Genomic DNA, 17384 nt, shown 5'->3' with positions numbered 1-17384 from the left:
CACCCCCCACCCCTCCACCCGATCCCCACCCCAACCCCTTGCCTCCCTGCAGGTGGAGGTCCAGCTGTGGCTCCCACCTGGAGACACAGCCTGCTCGAGGTCCCAGCACCCCAGCCCTCAGGCAGTGGTCCGTCTGAGAAGGATCTTTTTCCTGCTGCACCAAAGCGCCCTCCCCCTCCCCAAGTCCAAACTCTGCCTCCCCGCCTGGGGCCACGGGCCCGTGGTCGCTTTGCCCAGGAGTGCCCTTGCCGGGCTTGCATCCGTGACGTTCATTTCAGAGCCCCAGACGGTTAATCCTCCTGGGACTGCTACTGCAGCACCTGCAAGCCCTTCCCCGTATGAGGGGCGCCAGCGCCCCTGGGGGGCTCCCAGAGCTTTTCTGCTTGAGTTACCCGGTCCCGACTCACCAAATGACCAGGAAGTGACCGAGCAGCACTCCTGCTGCCATCACGGTGAGGGAGTACAAGGCTGGTGCTCAGAACAGCCCGTACCTCAGCTTCTGGTATCTCCATCCTTGCGGCTGGAGCTGCTCCGTGCTGTTGCCCGTGTGCCGTGGTGGTATGGGGTCTATGCCAGGCCAAGTGCAAGCCCCCATCCCCCTCGGGGGTTGTGGGGATGAGGCTCAGGCTGGGCAGAGGACAGACAGGGGGCTGGTGAGAGCTCTGCTTGGCTGCCTCCTGCCTCTCCAGCAGCGGGAGTCTCCCCAGTGGCAAGACGGCTGAGCCCCAGCATCACCCCCACGCCTGAGGCTTCATCCTTGCTCCCTTAGCGGAAGGGTTCAGTGGCCTCAGGGGTGGAGTTGAGACTTGAACACGGGGTCTGCCATTCTTCAGCCCTCCTGCCTCTCTCTCCTGACACAGTCGGCCACCTTGGAGGCCACTTTACCTGCTGAGAGCTCCAGGCAGGAATCTGGGCCCAGGAGTAAGCAAAAGGCACTGAAGGCTGAACCAGGGACCCAGAGCATGAGAAAGTGGGAAAGGGTCTGTGCCCACTCTGAGGATGGCAGTCAGGCACTGTTCCTAAGGTGTTCCCAGGTTAAAGTGGATTCGGGGGAGAATGGTGGAAAAGATGATGGCCATCTCCGAGGGCTCTCCAAAGGCTGTGGCACGGAGGCCCAGCAGCAAGAGGTCAAGTGAAAAGAGGCGCTGTCTCCACAGTGTGGCCCCCAGGGTGAGACCCTCAGGCCTGTCACTCAGAGTGATGCTTCCAGAAAGCCCAGACTTGGTGGGACTCTGGGGAAGCTATAGCAATTGCACAGGTGGCGGTGACATTCTCGAGATTTTGCTCCTCAGCAAGCATTTCAGATGCCTGCTTGGTGCATGGCCAGGCCCATGGGGTAGGTGGGTGGGTGGCTAGAGAGATGAGCCGTGCGCTGGGACCACACAGAGGACGTGCCCTGGTGACTGGGAGGGCCTGGCAGCCTGCAGAGGCCGGGGCAGGGAGTGGGAGATGAGACCAGCTGGGTTGAGAGGCCCTTGAGTGCCAGGCCAGAAATGGAGGGTTTTTGGGGACCAGAGCCAGTTTGAAATGGGGGCTGAGATGGTCAGTTTTCTGTTTTAGACAGATCACCCTGGGACCCAAGGATGAGGAGAGGATGGATTGGAAGGGGCAAAAATGAGGCCAGGGTGTCTGTGGTGATGGGCGAGGGGTGATGAGCTGGACCAGGATAGAAGAGCGTGAGGAGGAGGCCAGTGATGGAGGAAAGATCATCCATAGACTGATGGAAGCGGGGAGGGGGGAGGATGGGGGAGGTGCAGGGGAATCTCTGGCTTGAGGCTTTGGAGGACGGTACAGCCCTTACTGGACCCACTTAGATTGCTCCACCTGAAGGGGGCTGTGGAGAACACAGGCTCCAGCCCCGTGCCTAAAGAGGAGGAAGAGACGTCTGCTGTCTTCACTAAGAGGCTCCGAAGGACTGTCGGTCTCTTTGCAGCCTGGGACTACACCATCCAAACCTTTTCTGTCCATCTCCCAGCTCTCCTTCAGGTAAGAGGTGGGGTTAGATGTCCCCCTACATAAGCCACAAAAGGATGCTTTCGGCTACCCCAAAATCTCCAAGATAAAGCACTCAGAGCCGTGGAGAGGCAAGCCACTGCCATCAATGCACTCTTCTGGGAGGGGGCCCTCGACCCAGAGGCAGATCCACACTGAGGCTAGATCTGGGCCCTTGCACTTGACCAAGGGTGACCTGGAAACAGGGTTGCAGGGTAAACCAAGGGTGCAGGGTCTCCCTGGGAGGGCGCCCAGGCCTGACCACATGGGGTGGGTTTTCCCTTCTGCAGCCACCCACCAGCCAGACCAAGAAGTGGGAAATGCTGTGTCCTGCCTCCAGACATAAGGCTGACCTTGCTCCAAGGAGGTCACTGCCATAGAATTGAGGTATGTATGCTGGGGGAGAACGAGGGTCCACACTTCTGCCTGCCCCATCAAAATGGAAAGCTGGGTATTTTATGGCCCTGAAGGTGTCAGTTTCCTTCAGAAATGGAACTGGTGTACCATGATTCAAATCGTTTTTTCTGGCGGGCGCTTCTAACTCAGCCAAGTGTGAGCCCTTTTGGGGTAGAAGAAGTAAAATTCCTGGCACCAAGAAGTGTTCTTATGTGCCTAGTGTTAAGAGACAGCAAAGTAGTACACTAATGTAAATGTTGAGTAGTGAATCTCAATCATTCCCCCAAAATCCTTTAAAAAGATGCATCTGGCCCAAACTGCCATCCTGCAAGTAGGAAGTTTTCTACAGTGACCCCCTCAAAAGGCCAGGGGTTCTTAATCGCTTTTGTGCCTCAGACCCCTTGGCAGTCTGGCGAAGCATAGAGACCCCCGCGCAGTTTTAAAGCATTTTTTAAAACTCATGAAGTAGGCTTGCAAAGAAAACCAATTATACTGAAATTCAGTCAAAATACTAAACATAATCAAAAAGTAATCAAAATACATTTTTTTAACTTGTGATGTGATAATATATGTGTTTGTTTATTAACACTTTAAATAGCAAGTTCCAGTAGCACCTCTATGGACTAAGGTAATTTCAAAGTAGGATTAGTGTAAATGATACCTCAAAGTTTCTGCAACAACCAAGATGTACTATGAAAATATCACTGATTTCTATGAGTGCTTCTAAAGTGACAGGTGCTGCTACTACTGCTGCGGTTTCTCCTTAAATGAAGGAAATGTAGTGTTTAGTTAGAGGGAGATTAAAATAAAGATGTCATTTTATTCCCCTTGAAGTAAATGGACTTACTGAATGGTTTATCCACAAACCATCCCAGCACCTCAGGTTAACAACCCTGCTCTAAAGAATGAAGACAAAAAAATAAATAAATAAAAATAAAAAATAAAAAAAGAATGAAGATAAATTGCCTGTATTTGAAATAGAATGTTCAGAAATAGCAGAGAGAAAAACGGTGTGACGAGGAATCAAAAAAGCCCTCAGCTGGTCTTGGCTTGTAGCATAAATTAACCTCCTGGTTCCTACTTTAACATGATCAAGAATCCTGATCTTACAAAACAAAGTGGACAAGGAGCCGGTCTTAGAAGGGAGAGGAGGCTTGTGTGTGATCTCTCACTGACCTTGTTCTCCGTGTTTGGGACTGGATGGAGAAAGCTAATTAAAGGGGAGAAAATTAAAGGTTTTATTTTTAGATTTATTTATTTATTTAGGCTGTGCTGGGTCTTAGTTGTGGCACGCAGGATCTTTGTTATGGCACGTGGGATCTTTTTTTTTTTTCTTTAGTTGCGGCATGCAGGATCTTTTAGTTGCGACATGCAGACTTAGTTGCGGCACGCAGCCTTCATAGTTGCAGCACGCATGCAGGATCTAGTTCTCCGACCGGCGATCGAACCCCAGGCCCCCTGCCTTGGGAGCACGGAGTCTTACCCACTGAACCACCAGGGAAGTCCCAAAATTAAAGGTTTTATGCGCATGTAGTTTATGTATTATAATTTTCAACTTGGAGTTTTTTAAGTTGGACAAATGTTTTGGAAACTAATTGAGACTAACATTTGGTGCTCAGGAGCTTTAAAGAACACCGTCAAATTCATAGAGACAGAAAGTAGATTAGAGGTTACCAGGGTCTGGGGGAAAGGGAAGCAGAGAGTTATTGCTTAATGGGTACAGAATTTCTGTGTGGGGTGTTGAAAAAGTTCTGGAAATAGCTATGGTGACGGTTACACAACATTGTGAATGTAATTAATGCCACTGAATTGTACGCTTAAAAATGGCGAAAATGGTGCTTGCTTTGGCAGCACGTATACTAAAATTATAACGATACAGAGAAGATTAGCGTGGCCCCTGCGCAAGGATGACATGCAAATTTGTGAAGCGTTCCATATTTTGTAGTAGGTGAGAGGAAGCATCTCTTTATAAATCTATTCCAGCTAATAAATAAGAAAAAAGGATGTAACTTGAATATTATTTTGCAACTCCCAATAAATAAATGAACCTAGGCATTAAGCTTCAACAACTGCTAACATCAAAAAAAAAAAGAAAGCAATAATCAGACATTGATCTTATATCTAGAAGGGGTGCTGCTCCACCGTTTTAAAAGTTGAAATGTTTTAACCTCACAGTAGCAATGTATTGCTTTCATTTTGCCCTAATAAGGAGAACAACTGATTAATTTTCATCATGTACTCACAAAGAGGGTTACTTTTTCCAATCTATAAAGAATGGTGTCATATACAATTTTTTAAATGGCTTAAAGTGGCAACTTTTATGAGAAATATGTATATGTATTCACAATAAAAATAAATAAAATTAAGTTAGGTAAGCTGTTTCAAAATGACCAGAGCATCAGTGGAATGTGGGACAACTTCAAGCAGCTAAATATACTGATACATGTAATTGGAGTCCCCAAAGGAGGGAAGAGGAAAGAGATAAGAGGACCCCCAAAATTGAAGAAATAATGGCTAAAATTTTTCAAAGATTGATGCAAACTGGAAACCTACAGATCCAAGAAACTCAACAAATCCTAAGTGCGAGAAACATGAAGAAAATTATATCAAGACATATCATACTCAAATTGCTTAAAGTCAGTGATAAAGAGAAAATCTTAAAAGCAATCAGAGAAAAAAGACACATTACGTATTACGATGACAATAGTTTTCTCACTGGAAATAATGCAAGCAAAAAGACAGTAGATTAACATCATCAGGAATGAGAGAGGTGACATTACTATAGACTCTACAGATAATTACAGGATAATAAAGGAATATTATGAACAACTTTATGCCAATAAATTCGACAGCTTAAATGAAATGGACAAATTCCTTGAAAGATGCAAACTACCAAAGCTCATTCGAGAAAAACTGGATAACACCAGTAGTCCTATATCTATTAAAGAGTTTGAAAATGTGGTGTAAAACCTCCCCACAAAGAAGACTCCAGACCCAGATGGTTTCACTCCTGAATTCTACCAAACATTTAATGACACTTCATCCAAGATGTATGGATGGCAAATAAGCACATGAAAGGATGCTCAACATCATTAGTCGTTAGCGAAATGCAGATTGAACCACCCATTATAATGTCTAAATTTAAAAAGACTGACCTACGAAGTGTTGGTGAGGACTGGAACAGCTGGAATTCTCATCATCAGCTGGTAGGAATGTAAAATGTTTAAAATGCTTTGGAAAACAGTTCAGTAGCTTCTTAAAAAGTTAAAAATATAAGTACCATACGACCCAGCCATTCCACTCCAAAGTAGTCAACCAAAATAAATGAAAGCGTTTGTCCATAGAAAGACTTGCACATGTATGTTCATAGCAGCTTTATCTGTAGTGACCAAAAACTGAAAACAGCTAAAGGGTATATCGATAGTTGAGTAGATGAATAAATTATGCTATAACTATACAGTGGAATACTATTCATCAATAAAAGGGAATGAACAATTAATATACATGACAACTTGGATGAATCTCATAATAATTATTATAAATGGAAGTAGCCAGGGACTTCCCTGGTGGCGCAGTGGTTAAGAATCCGCCTGCCAATGCAGGAGACACGGGTTCAAGCCCTGGTCCGGGAAGATCCCACATGCCGCGGAGCAACTAACCCATGCACCACAACTACTAGAGCCTTCACTCTAGAGCCCACGTGCCACAACTACTGAAGCCTGCGCGCCTAGAGCCCGTGCTCTGCAACAAAGAGAAGCCACCGCAATGAGAAGCCCGCGCGGCAAAAGGAAGTGTAACCTCCACTCTCCGCAACTAAAGAGAGCCCGTGTACAGCAACGAAGACCCAACGCAGCCAAAAATAAAATAAATAAATTTTTAAAAAAAGAAAGTAGCCAGACAAAGAGAGAGTACATACTGTATGCCTTCGTTTCTATAAAATTCTAGAAAATGCCATCTATAATGACAGAAAGCAGATCAGTGGTTGCCTGGAGATGGGGGGTGGGCAGGGAGGGGAACAAAAAGGAGAGATTACAAAAGGGTATAAACAAACTATTGCGGGTAATGCCCATGTTCATTATCTGGAATGTGCTGATGGTTTCACAGTGTATACATATGTCAAAACTTATCAAATTATACACTATAAACATGCAGTTTATTGTGTATCAATTTTACCTCAATAAAGCTGTTAAAAAATGAAATAGCAAAACAGCTAAGAGATTACGGGTATTCTTTTATAATACTCTTGGATAAGATCCAATTTTGTTTTAGAAAAGTAAAACCTTCTGAAGCTTTAAATAACATTATTATTTAAACACATGATTTGGTATAATATATTAAAGCAAAGTACCTAAAATTTGCTAAAAAGATGTTATATGTCACAGAGAGGAGAAAATGTTCTATCTCAGAAAAAAAGGAGAAAATAAACTAAAAGACTTTGATATCAGTACGAAAAAGGGCTTAGTAAAATTGTAATTAAGTTTAAAATATTTACATAAATTGACGATCTTTTTTGTTTTTAAATAAAAGATAATTTTTCTGTTCTGTCATCCTGCATTGCCCCCAGTACTCCTGTGACACCATAAAAGTCTGCATTCCTAAGGCCCAAGTTTTGGTCTCTAATACCATGTTTGAATGTACAAGACCAAGGCTCCTTGGAGAGAGTAGCTGATTCCATGTTTGAGACAGAAAACCTCGAACTGGGCTAAAACGTCTTGCTGTCAGAAAGCAAGAATCCTTTTAAGGCTAACTGGGGATCCATCACTACAAAGAACAAAGAGCCAGCTTCAAGGGATATCCACTGGCCAAAGCAAAAAGCAAAAATAAAATTATGGTCAATGGGAGTAAGTTGAGTTTGTGACAGACCATGAGTCCGTGATACTCAAAAGAGACAAATATTTTTGGAGGTCAGTAATGTGATGTTACAAATTTCCACTGAGGGGCTTCCCTGGTGGCACAGTGGCTGAGAGAAGATCCCACGTGCCACCATGAGTCCGTGATACTCAAAAGAGACAAATATTTTTGGAGGTCAGTAATGTGATGTTACAAATTTCCACTGAGGGGCTTCCCTGGTGGCACAGTGGCTGAGAGAAGATCCCATGTGCCGCGGAGCAGCTGGGCCCGTGAGCCATGGGCGCTGAGCCTGCGCGTCCGGAGCCTGTGCTCCACAACGGGAGAGGCCACAGCAGTGAGAGGCCCGCGTGCCGCAAAAAAAAAAAAAATTTCCACTGAGGCTCAACATTTCAATAGATGTGAAATTCCAGAGGCAGATGATCAAATGCAGAATTTACAAAGGAAATGGTCATGGGCTGACTCTGGGTCTTCCGAATCCACTCCCCTATTTCAAGCACATGGAAGAGTTGAGAGAAGGAAAAAGGAGGCTGGGAGCTACAGCTGTGCCGAGTTCCTCCCAAGGAGAGAGGTGCTTTCCACTTGCTCCCCTGCGGTTGAGAAAGCATTACCTGTTCTCCATCTCATGTCTGAAAAAGCTCAAGGAGCCTGCGACTTCAGGATAGAGGAGTCTGCATGTCTGGAGTTTCTCCAGGAAAGTATTTAGATCACATCACAGGAAGTACCTCAGGAAGACCCAATATTTGGTCCTCTGAAGGATACAAGAAGGTGCCCGCAAGAGGAGTCCGCTCTAGGCTTTGGCCAGGGTAAGAAAATGCCGAGGCATCCAGCCAGGGAGGAACCATCTCATCGCCTTACCTCCTCTCTTTTTGCCCCTACCAGGATCAAAACAGTAACTAGTAAGTGAGGATGTAAGCAGGGAGAGGGGGTAGAATCCACCCACAATCACCTTCCTGGACTGAAGGCTTTCTCCTGCCACCAGCCTTAGCTGGGGAAGGAAGAGAAGTCTTAACTCTGAAAAGGAAAAGCTTCCTCCCTGTTGCCCTGGCGACCATGCGCGTCTCTACATGGGCCATGTAGGCAAGACTTAACCGCAGCTGACCTGAACCTTGGCAGGACGCCCTGTGGCCCTCCCAGAACATGAGAACTTAGGAAGCTGCTTCCCCATCTTCCAGGAAGGCATTTTCTCATTACCTCCTGGGTTCTAATGAGGTATGAGGTTTCCCGTCTTAGGGTACAGCTGCCAGCTATCAAACTACACAGAACTGACTCCTCAGTATAAGGGTGCCCCACCCCTCGTGTTGCATTGTCCTCCCTTGTTTTGGTGTCATCCTGTTGAAGAATGGTCCCAGGGAGCTGCCACCTTGGCTGACCTTGCTTTTGCTCCTGATGTAAATGATAAACCGTCTGAATCTAAAAAGGTTTGTTTCTTTACCAGCCAAATCTGCCAGCCTTGCTCGACACCCCTTAGTGAGTTTGAGGTTGAGTCATAACTCACACTGAATTGGGCTGTGTCCTGTGACTTAGGGGGTCAAGAGGACTTTTTTTATTGTATCCGTAAGGGGTGATGGATGCTAATTAAATTTTGCTGTAATTGTTTCACAATATATGTCAGTTCAAACCATTATGCTGTACGCTTTTAACACTGATGTATGTCAATTACATCTCCATAAAACTTGAAAAAAATTCAGTGAATCCAAAGAAGACAAAAAAGAAGATAAAGTAAAATAAAATGTTGCCCCTTTTCCAAGGCAATATTATGTGAATTCCCTAAATGAGGTACCCTGTAAGCTGGGAGAGGTGCTGTAGGTAGGGAAGGCAAGCCCGTACCCTGAATAATTTTCAGTCCTAGTAAAGATGAATTTCTACCTCTTCTAAGGTACACAAACTCAAGTGCCATCAAATAGTGGCCTGGGGGCTTCCCTGGTGCCGCAGTGGTTAAGAATCCGCCTGCCAATGCAGGGGACACGGGTTCGAGCCCTGCTCTGGGAAGATCCCACGTGCTGCGGAGCAACTAAGCCCGTGCGCCACAACTACTGAGCCTGCACTCTAGAGCCCACGAGCCATAACTACTGAAGCCCACGGACCTAGAGCCTGTGCTCCACAGCAAGAGAAGCCACCGCAGTGAGAAGCCCACGCACCGCGACGAAGAGTAGCCCTGGCTCGCCGCAACTAGAGAAAGCCCGCGCGCAGCAACGAAGACCCAACGAGCCAAAAATAAAATAAATTAAATAAATTTTTTAAAAAATAGTGGCCTGGTCTCCTCAAGATAGGGTACCATATCAAAGGCTCAATGTTGGTTTCTGCTACTGATAGTTTTAACACTCGGTAGCTGCAGAATCTAGATCAGCCTTGGTGAGAGGGAACCTGCACCACTGGGTCCATGCATAGCCTACATCTCTGCTACCATGGCTATTCTGTTGTGCAAGCACTGGGGTGGCCAAGGACAGAAGCTGGCTGACATCTACCAGACAAGTCATCCTTTTCTCCTGTTTGTTAGGTGCTCTCTCTGTGCTAGATGTATTCTGATGGGCATTGGCATGAGACATAAGAAACCATACTTTTAGGGCTTCCCTGGTGGCGCAGTGGTTGAGAGTCCGCCTGCCGATGCAGGGGACGCGGGTTCGTGCCCCGGTCCGGGAGGATCCCACATGCCGCGGGGCGGCTGGACCTGTGAGCCGCTGAGCCTGCGCATCCAAAGCCTGTGGTCTGCGGCGGGAGAGACCACAACAGTGAGAGGCCCATGTACTGCAAAAAAAAAAAAAAAAAAAAAAAAAAGAAACCATACTTTTAAAAAATATTTATTTATTTATTTGGCTGCACCGGGTCTTAGTTGCAGCACTTGGGATCTTCGATCTTTGTTGCGGCCTGTGAGATCTTTTAGTTGCGGCATATGAACTCTTCGTTGCTGCATGTGGGATCTAGTTCCCTGACTGGGGATCAAACCCGGGCTCCCTGCATTGGGAGCATGGAGTCAGCCACTGGACCACCAGGGAAGTCCCAAGAAACCATACTTTTTTTTTTTTTTTGGCTGCATTGGGTCTTCGTTGCTGCGCGCAGGCCTTCTCTAGTTGCAGTGAGCGGGGGCTACTCTTCATTGCAGTTCAGAGGCTTCTCATTGCAGTGGCTTCTCTTGTTGCAGAGCACAGGCTCTAGGGCACATGGGCTTCAGTAGTTGTGGCACACGGGCTCAGGAGTTGTGGCTCACAGGCTCTAGAGCGCAGGCTCAGTAGTTGTGACACGGGCTTTCCGCGGCATGTGGGATCTTCCCGGACCAGGGCTTGAACCCGTGTCTCCTGCATTGGCAGGCGGATTCTTAACCACTGTGCCACGAGGGAAGCCCCAAACCATACATTTTTGTATCCACTCCCATACATCATCTACAAATCTTTTTCCCAGCCAAGCTATCCATCACTACCCAAGAGTCTGTGTATAGCCTGGCCTCTGACCACTTCTCCCTGAACACAGAGTTGATGGCAGCTGTAGTGTTCAAAGTTCTGCCCACTGGGAGAATTTCTATTCCATTCTCCACTTGGGATACCCCTGAGTGGGGCAGGTAGTGTAGCAGCAGGCCATTTTTGGCTCACACCAGCGTATCAAGACAACCTACTTTGAACCAGACCCAGACTTTTCGTCCTCCATCAGCTGGTCTTGGTATTACCCACCCCTTCCTACATAGGTGAACACTAAGAGGTGCTTAGTGTACCAGAAGAGAAGTGGGCTGCCTATTCATTTTGTTTACTTGTGTCCTTCGGACCTGCTTGAATCAGATCCCAAAGGTACCATTTCCATCATACAGTGATTGTACTGTGCCCACCTAACTTTATGACGTAGTGGATCTAACAATATCCAGCTCATGACAGCCACTCCGGTTGCATTGACCATGATTCCCACAGACAGACTCAATTTCTTCCAGAGACTTAGTAGCCTACCAGAAGCTGCTTTACTTAATTTCCAAACAGTTAGGGATTTTTCCAGTTATCCTTCTGTTATTGATTTCTACTTTAATTCCACTGTGGTCAGAAAATATGCTTGGTATGATTTCACTCTTTTGAAATATAGTGAGACTTGTTTTATGACCCAAGTACCTGGTCTATCTTGGTGGCTGTTCCATGTACACTTGACAAGAATGTGTATTCCGCTGTTCTTGGGTGAAATGTTCTATAAATGTCAATTAGGTCAAGTTAATTGAGAGTATTGTTCAAATCTTCTGTATACGCATTGATGTTTTTGTCTACTTTTTTTTGAACGAATTGCCAAGGGAGCAGCGTTAAAATGTCCAAACATAAGGGCTTTCCTGGTGGCGCAGCGGTTGAGAATCCGCCTGCCGATGCAGGGGACGCGGGTTCGTGCCCCGGTCCGGGAGGATCCCACGTGCCACGGAGCGGCTGGGCCCATGAGCCGTGGCCGCTGGGCCTGCGCGTCCAGAGCCTGTGCTCCGCGGCGGGAGAGGCCACAGAAGTGAGAGGCCCGTGTACCACCAAAAAAAAAAAAAAAAAAAAAGTCCAAATATGATTGTGGGTTTGCCTGTTTCTCATTTTTTTGTTTTTTGGCTATTGTGAATAATACCTGCTATGAATATTGGGGTTCAAGTTATCTGTCCAAGTCCCTGCTTTCAATTCTTTTAAGTATATACCCAGAAGTTGAATTGCTGGATCATATGGGAATTCTGTGTTTAATATTTTGAGGAACTGCCATGCTATTTTCCATATCTTGAAAATTTTTTCCATTTACTTAACCCATTCCAGGTTTCTTCTTTTCTTCCTGAAGATCCAAGCTAGCTGGGGGTCTCATAGTGCGGGTCTGCTAGAAACAAAGACTCTCAGCTTTTGTTTGTCTAAAAAATTTTGCCTTAGTTTTTGAAGAATGTTTTCACTGGGCATAGATGGCTAGGTTAGCAGGGTTTTCTCCTTTCAGCACTTTAAAGATGTCATTCCATTTCTTCTGATTTCTATAATTACTCTTAAGGAGTAAGCCATTGTTGTTATTGTTCACCTGAATTTAATGTGTCTTTTTTTCTCTGGCTGTATTATTTTATTTATTTATTTTTAAATATTTATTTATTTGGCTGCTCCGGGTCTTCGTTGCAGCATGCGGGATCTAGTTCCCTGACCAGGGATCGAATCGGGCCCCCTGCATTGGGAGCACAGAGTCTTAGCCAGTGGACCACCAGGGAAGTCCCTCTGGCTATTTTAGAATTTTCTCTTTATGTCTTTGGTTTTCAGAAGTTTGACTCTGGGATGCCGAAATATGGTTTTTTGGTATTTATCCTGCTTAGGGTTTACTGAGCTTCTTGAATACGTGGATTCATGTCTTTCGTTAATTTTAGAAATTTCTCAGCCATTATCTCATTTTTAAATTTTTATTTACTTATTTTTATTTTTGGCTGTGTTGGGTCTTTGTTCATGCACGCGGGCTTTCTCTAGTCGCAGCCAGTGGGGGCTACTCTTCGTTGCGGTGCGTGGGCTTCTCATTGCAGTGGCTTCTCTTGTTGTGGAGCACAGGCTCTAGGTGAGCAGGCTTCAGTAGTTGCAGCGCATGGGCTCAGTAGTTGTGGCTCATGGGCTTAGCTGCTCCATGCAATGTGGGATCTTCTGGGACCAGGGCTCGAACCTGTGTCCCCTGCATTGGCAGGTGGATTCTTAACCACTGTGCCACCAGGGAAGTCCCATTATCTCTTCAAATATTACTTTGTTGCCTTCTTTCTATCCTCTCTATCCTCTCTATCCTTTCTATCCTCTCTATCCTCTCCTGCAGGGTCTGATCTTCAGCATAGACTTTCCTCCAGATACTGGAGATGAGAGTCTCTCTAGGTGTTGCCATGTAGGCAGTCTTTTGGTGCTGGGTTTCATTGGCTGCCCTGAGTCTGTTATTCTCTTTTTTCAAATATTCTAGGGCCGTAAAGAAAAACCAGGCAACTCCACAACTCATATAATTGCCATTTCCTTCATATCCTTCAAGATCTAAGGCTACAACATAAGTGATCCACCTCAGGTGAGATTCTTAGCAACTGTGATGCTCTATCCAGAGAAGCAGAAGGACATGGGCACTTGAGGTGGGCAGCTGTCCGTGTATATAGTAAACTCAAAGGGAAGCCAAAGAGACGTGGGTTGTGGCATCAATAGCATCTTCTAGGGACTTCCCTGGTGGCGCAGTGGTTAAGAATCCGCCTGCCAATGCCAGGGACACGGGTTGAGCCCTAGTCCGGGAAGATCCTACATGCCACGGAGCAACTAAGCCTATGTGCCACAACTACTGACCCTGCGCTCTAGAGCCCTAGAGCCACAACTACTGAGCCCGCGTGCTACAACTACTGAAGCCCGCACACCTAGAGCCCATGCTCCGCAACAAGAGAAACCACCGCAATGAGAAGACCACGCGCCACAACGAAGAGTAGCCCCCGCTCGCAGCAACTAGAGGAAGCCCGCGCGCAGCAATGAAGACCCAATGCAGCCAAAAAAAAAAGAAAAAAATAGCATCTTCTATACAGGATAATGGGCAATGAGGAAAGTTCTTTAGAGAAAAATACCAGCTTAAAAATGCATAAGGAATGCTGAAATTAGAAGTCCAACGTTTTGTAGCACTCAGTGAAATAATGGATCCAGGAAAAAGCATTACAGGCTGCAAAAACCATTAGGTAAGATTTTTTGGAGCTTTATAATGGATAGATTAGACTGCCAACTTCTAATCACTAATCAATCCTAACATGACTAAAAGCAGGACAAACAGTCACAGTGGGGATCCTGAGGTCAGATGATGGAGAGAATGCAGCACCTCTTATGAAGCACACAAACAAACAAACATTGAACCTGAATTTAATCAAGTCTCTAGATCCAATTATGAGTTTACCCAAAAAATAAATAATAATAAGGGGATAGAAGGACATATGAAAGGATGCCAAAAAAAAGCATTTGTCCAAATCCCAAACTGAGAAATTCTATAGGAAAAAATGTTCTGTTTCTTCAACAAATAATTGTCATGAAAAAGAAAGAAGGAGGGGAAAAGATATAGGTAAGCTAAGACTCGGGAACTAAAGATGACAATCCAACTGTAAAAGAAAATTTTTTGAGACAATTGGGAAATTTTAAAAATTGGCTATTTGTTGATACTAAGGAATTATTGTTAATATTTTTAGGTGTGATAGTAATATACTGGATTTTTAAAGGTTTTTATTTGTTACGGATACATCCAGAATCATTTACAGATGGAATAAGATGATCTCTGGAATTTGCTTTACCAGCAGGAAGGGGGAAAGGGCAGAATGGAAAATATTGATAATTGTTGAAGTTAGGTAATGGGTACATGGGAATTACTTTGTATTTGCTCTTCTTAGGGTGATTTTTTATCTTCATAATTAAAATTTTTGAAAAGCGGTTTGATGGTAGAGGGAAGGAGAGTATGTGGAGAAGGACGTAGAGTCTGGGGAGATCGAGCATGTTTATATGCTGAAGGAGAGAGTGAAAACACTGGAAAAAGATGAAATCACTAATGGAGCCAGTTCCGGAAAGTCCTCGGAAATAGGATGCTGGACCCAGGTGGCAGGCTTTTCCTTGTCAAGGGTAACATTGTATTCCAGCCTCCATCAGCTGAATTCCAGCTTGTGTCCTGTTCACAAATTTCATCTTCATTGGCCCTTACAACTATTCCATGAAATGAGTGTAATTATTCCCATTTTAGAGATAAGGAATTAAGGCTTATAAAGATTGATGACTCACTTAGGGTCAAATAATCAGTAAATAGCAGATCCAGGATTTAAAACAAAGTTTCTATACTCCAAATCTTCTGGTCTTTATAGCTGTGAGACAGGCTGAAAGTTGGGGGGTGACATTTCAACCGTTGGAGGGGAAAGAGGGAGCAACAGATTCAGCCTTATGGCTGATGGCTGGTGGCCTCTGCTCCTTGAAGCTGGGTGGGAGACACTTAAGGACAAGGGTGCAGGCCCTACTCATCATTCTGGGGCTGCCAAGGAGCTGAAGAGGAGTGAGACATGCCGGTTCCAAGACGATCTGGGCCCACCAGTGAGACAGAGGTATCCCCACAAGGAAATTCAGCAGGGAGGATTATCAGGTCCCTGTCGTGGCCCCTTCCCACTCTGCTGCAGCTTCAAGAAACATGGGTGCAAAAAAAAGAAAGAAATGGTCCCTAATAAATCCCTCAAGTTCTAGACATACTCCTCCACAGCCCCATCATGCAGTAGCAGCCTAGCTCCTCATGATAATTAAGGTCATTTATTCCCACCCCTTCCTTTGCTGCTATTTCTCCGGCCCCAAAAGCCCCAAATGAACAGGTGGTAATCACAGCTTCAAATCCACTGGAACCCTTACTGTGTCCCCCAGTGTTTCATGACCCCCAGGAATCAGAATTTCTTTACTTTTTTATTTTAGATTTACTTTTGTGTTGAGGTAACGTTGGTTTATAGCATTATATAAGTTTCATGTGTACAACGTTCTATTTCTTTTTTTTAAATTAGTTTATTTATTTTTGGCTGCGTTGGGTCTTCATTTCTGCACGCGGGCTTTCTCTAGTTGCAGCGAGCAGGGGCTACTCTTCATTGCAGTGCACAAGCTTCTCATTGTGGTGGCTTCTCTTCGTTGCGGAGCACAGGCTCTAGGCATGTGGGCTTCAGTAGTTGTGGCACGCAGGCTCAGTAGTTGTGGCTTGTGGGCTGTAGAGCACAGGCTCGGTAGCTGTGTCGCACAGGCTTAGTTGCTCTGTGGCATGTGGGATCTCCCTGGACCAGGGCTCGAACCCGTGTCCCCTGCATTGGCAGGCAGTTCTTAACCACTGTGCCACCAGGGAAGTCCCAACATTCTATTTCTACTTCTATGTACCCTACAGCGTTCTCAGCACCAAAAATTTAGTAGGAATCGGAATTTCTCATCCAGTCGAGACTAAGTTTGAAAAAATGAGAAGTACAGTTTCACAAGCAGATTTCAGGGGTGGTAGTAAAAGGAACCACTTACTTCTTCCACCTTTTGCTTCCCTAATCCATGAATTCTAACTATAGGGCATGCAGGGCCATGTATCAGCTGTAGGTTCCACGCACACTCCATGTCCTGGTGGATATCCCTCCAACCTCTCACAGTGTTGAGAGGGCACCTCATCTAAGAATATAACAGTCCGCTCTATGTTCTGTTAGGTCAGCTGCTTTTGGGTATTGTGGTGTGTACAATCCCATCACCATGTTGCATCTCCTTTACCATAAAATGATCCCCTCGTCTAAAGAGATATTGTGCCGGATCCCTGGCTGGCAAATCCAATACATTCTGCAAGCCCTTGAATGATGGTGCTGGCAGAGGTGCTGCAGGTAGGGGAGGCAAACCCTTATATGGCACAGAATAAATTACAGAAAGACAAATGCCTCTAGGGTGAAAGGTGGTCAATGTAACAAAATTGCCATCAAGAGGCTGACTGGGTTCCTTAAAGGGTAATAATGCTACACGAAGGATCATTCAGCTCAGCCATGTAGCAGCAGCAGTAATATATCAGCCGTGGTGAGAGGGAGCCCATCTGTTGTGCCCGTGCATACCCTTCGCATGGCTACTCTGTTCATGGACTAATTGCACAGTCACTGGAGTGGCTTAGGACAGGGCTGGATGACCTCCACTAAACAAGCCATCTCGTCTACCCGGTGATGAACGCCGCCTCTGTGCAGATTGCCAATCTGGATGCCTTCTGACCTTCATGCCTTGAGTTGATGGTTGGTTAACCTGAACATGCGTGTTCTCCTTTCAAGTCTTATAAAGCAGTTAACAAAAAGCAGCCAACAGCACAATACTTACACTTTCCATTGCCCCCATGCCTTTCAAGTGTCATCATTGCACATAAACTAAATCTAGTTTATTGAGGTATCATTTTCATACAATTAAATTCACCCTTTTTAAGTATAGAGTTCAATGAGTTTGACAGATGTGTGTGTTTGTGTACCTACCACCACAGTCCAGATACACAACATGTCCATCACCCCAGAAAGTTCCTTCGGGCCCTTTACGGTCTATCCCCTTCCCGTATCCTTGGCCTGTGGTGACTGCTGATCTGTGTTCTATCATTTTGGCCTTTCCAGAATGTCAAGTAACGGAATCATTCAGGTTGTAGTCTTTTGGTTCAGGCTTCATTCACTAAGCATAATGGTTTTTTTTTTTTTTAAG

At 45.5% G+C, this 17384-nt stretch overlaps 1 non-coding gene across 1 annotated transcript; it reads left to right on the top strand.

Annotated features, from left to right (window-relative positions):
- Positions 1-4223: 4223 nt before the first annotated feature.
- Positions 4224-4330, top strand: LOC112065743 (U6 spliceosomal RNA). The gene has a single exon (XR_002892222.1). It is a non-coding gene; the product is annotated as a U6 spliceosomal RNA (small nuclear RNA).
- The last annotated feature ends 13054 nt before the right edge of the window (positions 4331-17384 follow it).

This window comes from Physeter macrocephalus, chromosome 14, assembly GCF_002837175.3.
Source record: "Physeter macrocephalus isolate SW-GA chromosome 14, ASM283717v5, whole genome shotgun sequence".
NCBI classification, from domain to species: domain Eukaryota; kingdom Metazoa; phylum Chordata; class Mammalia; order Artiodactyla; family Physeteridae; genus Physeter; species Physeter macrocephalus.
This window is presented reverse-complemented; position numbering and strand designations above follow the sequence as displayed.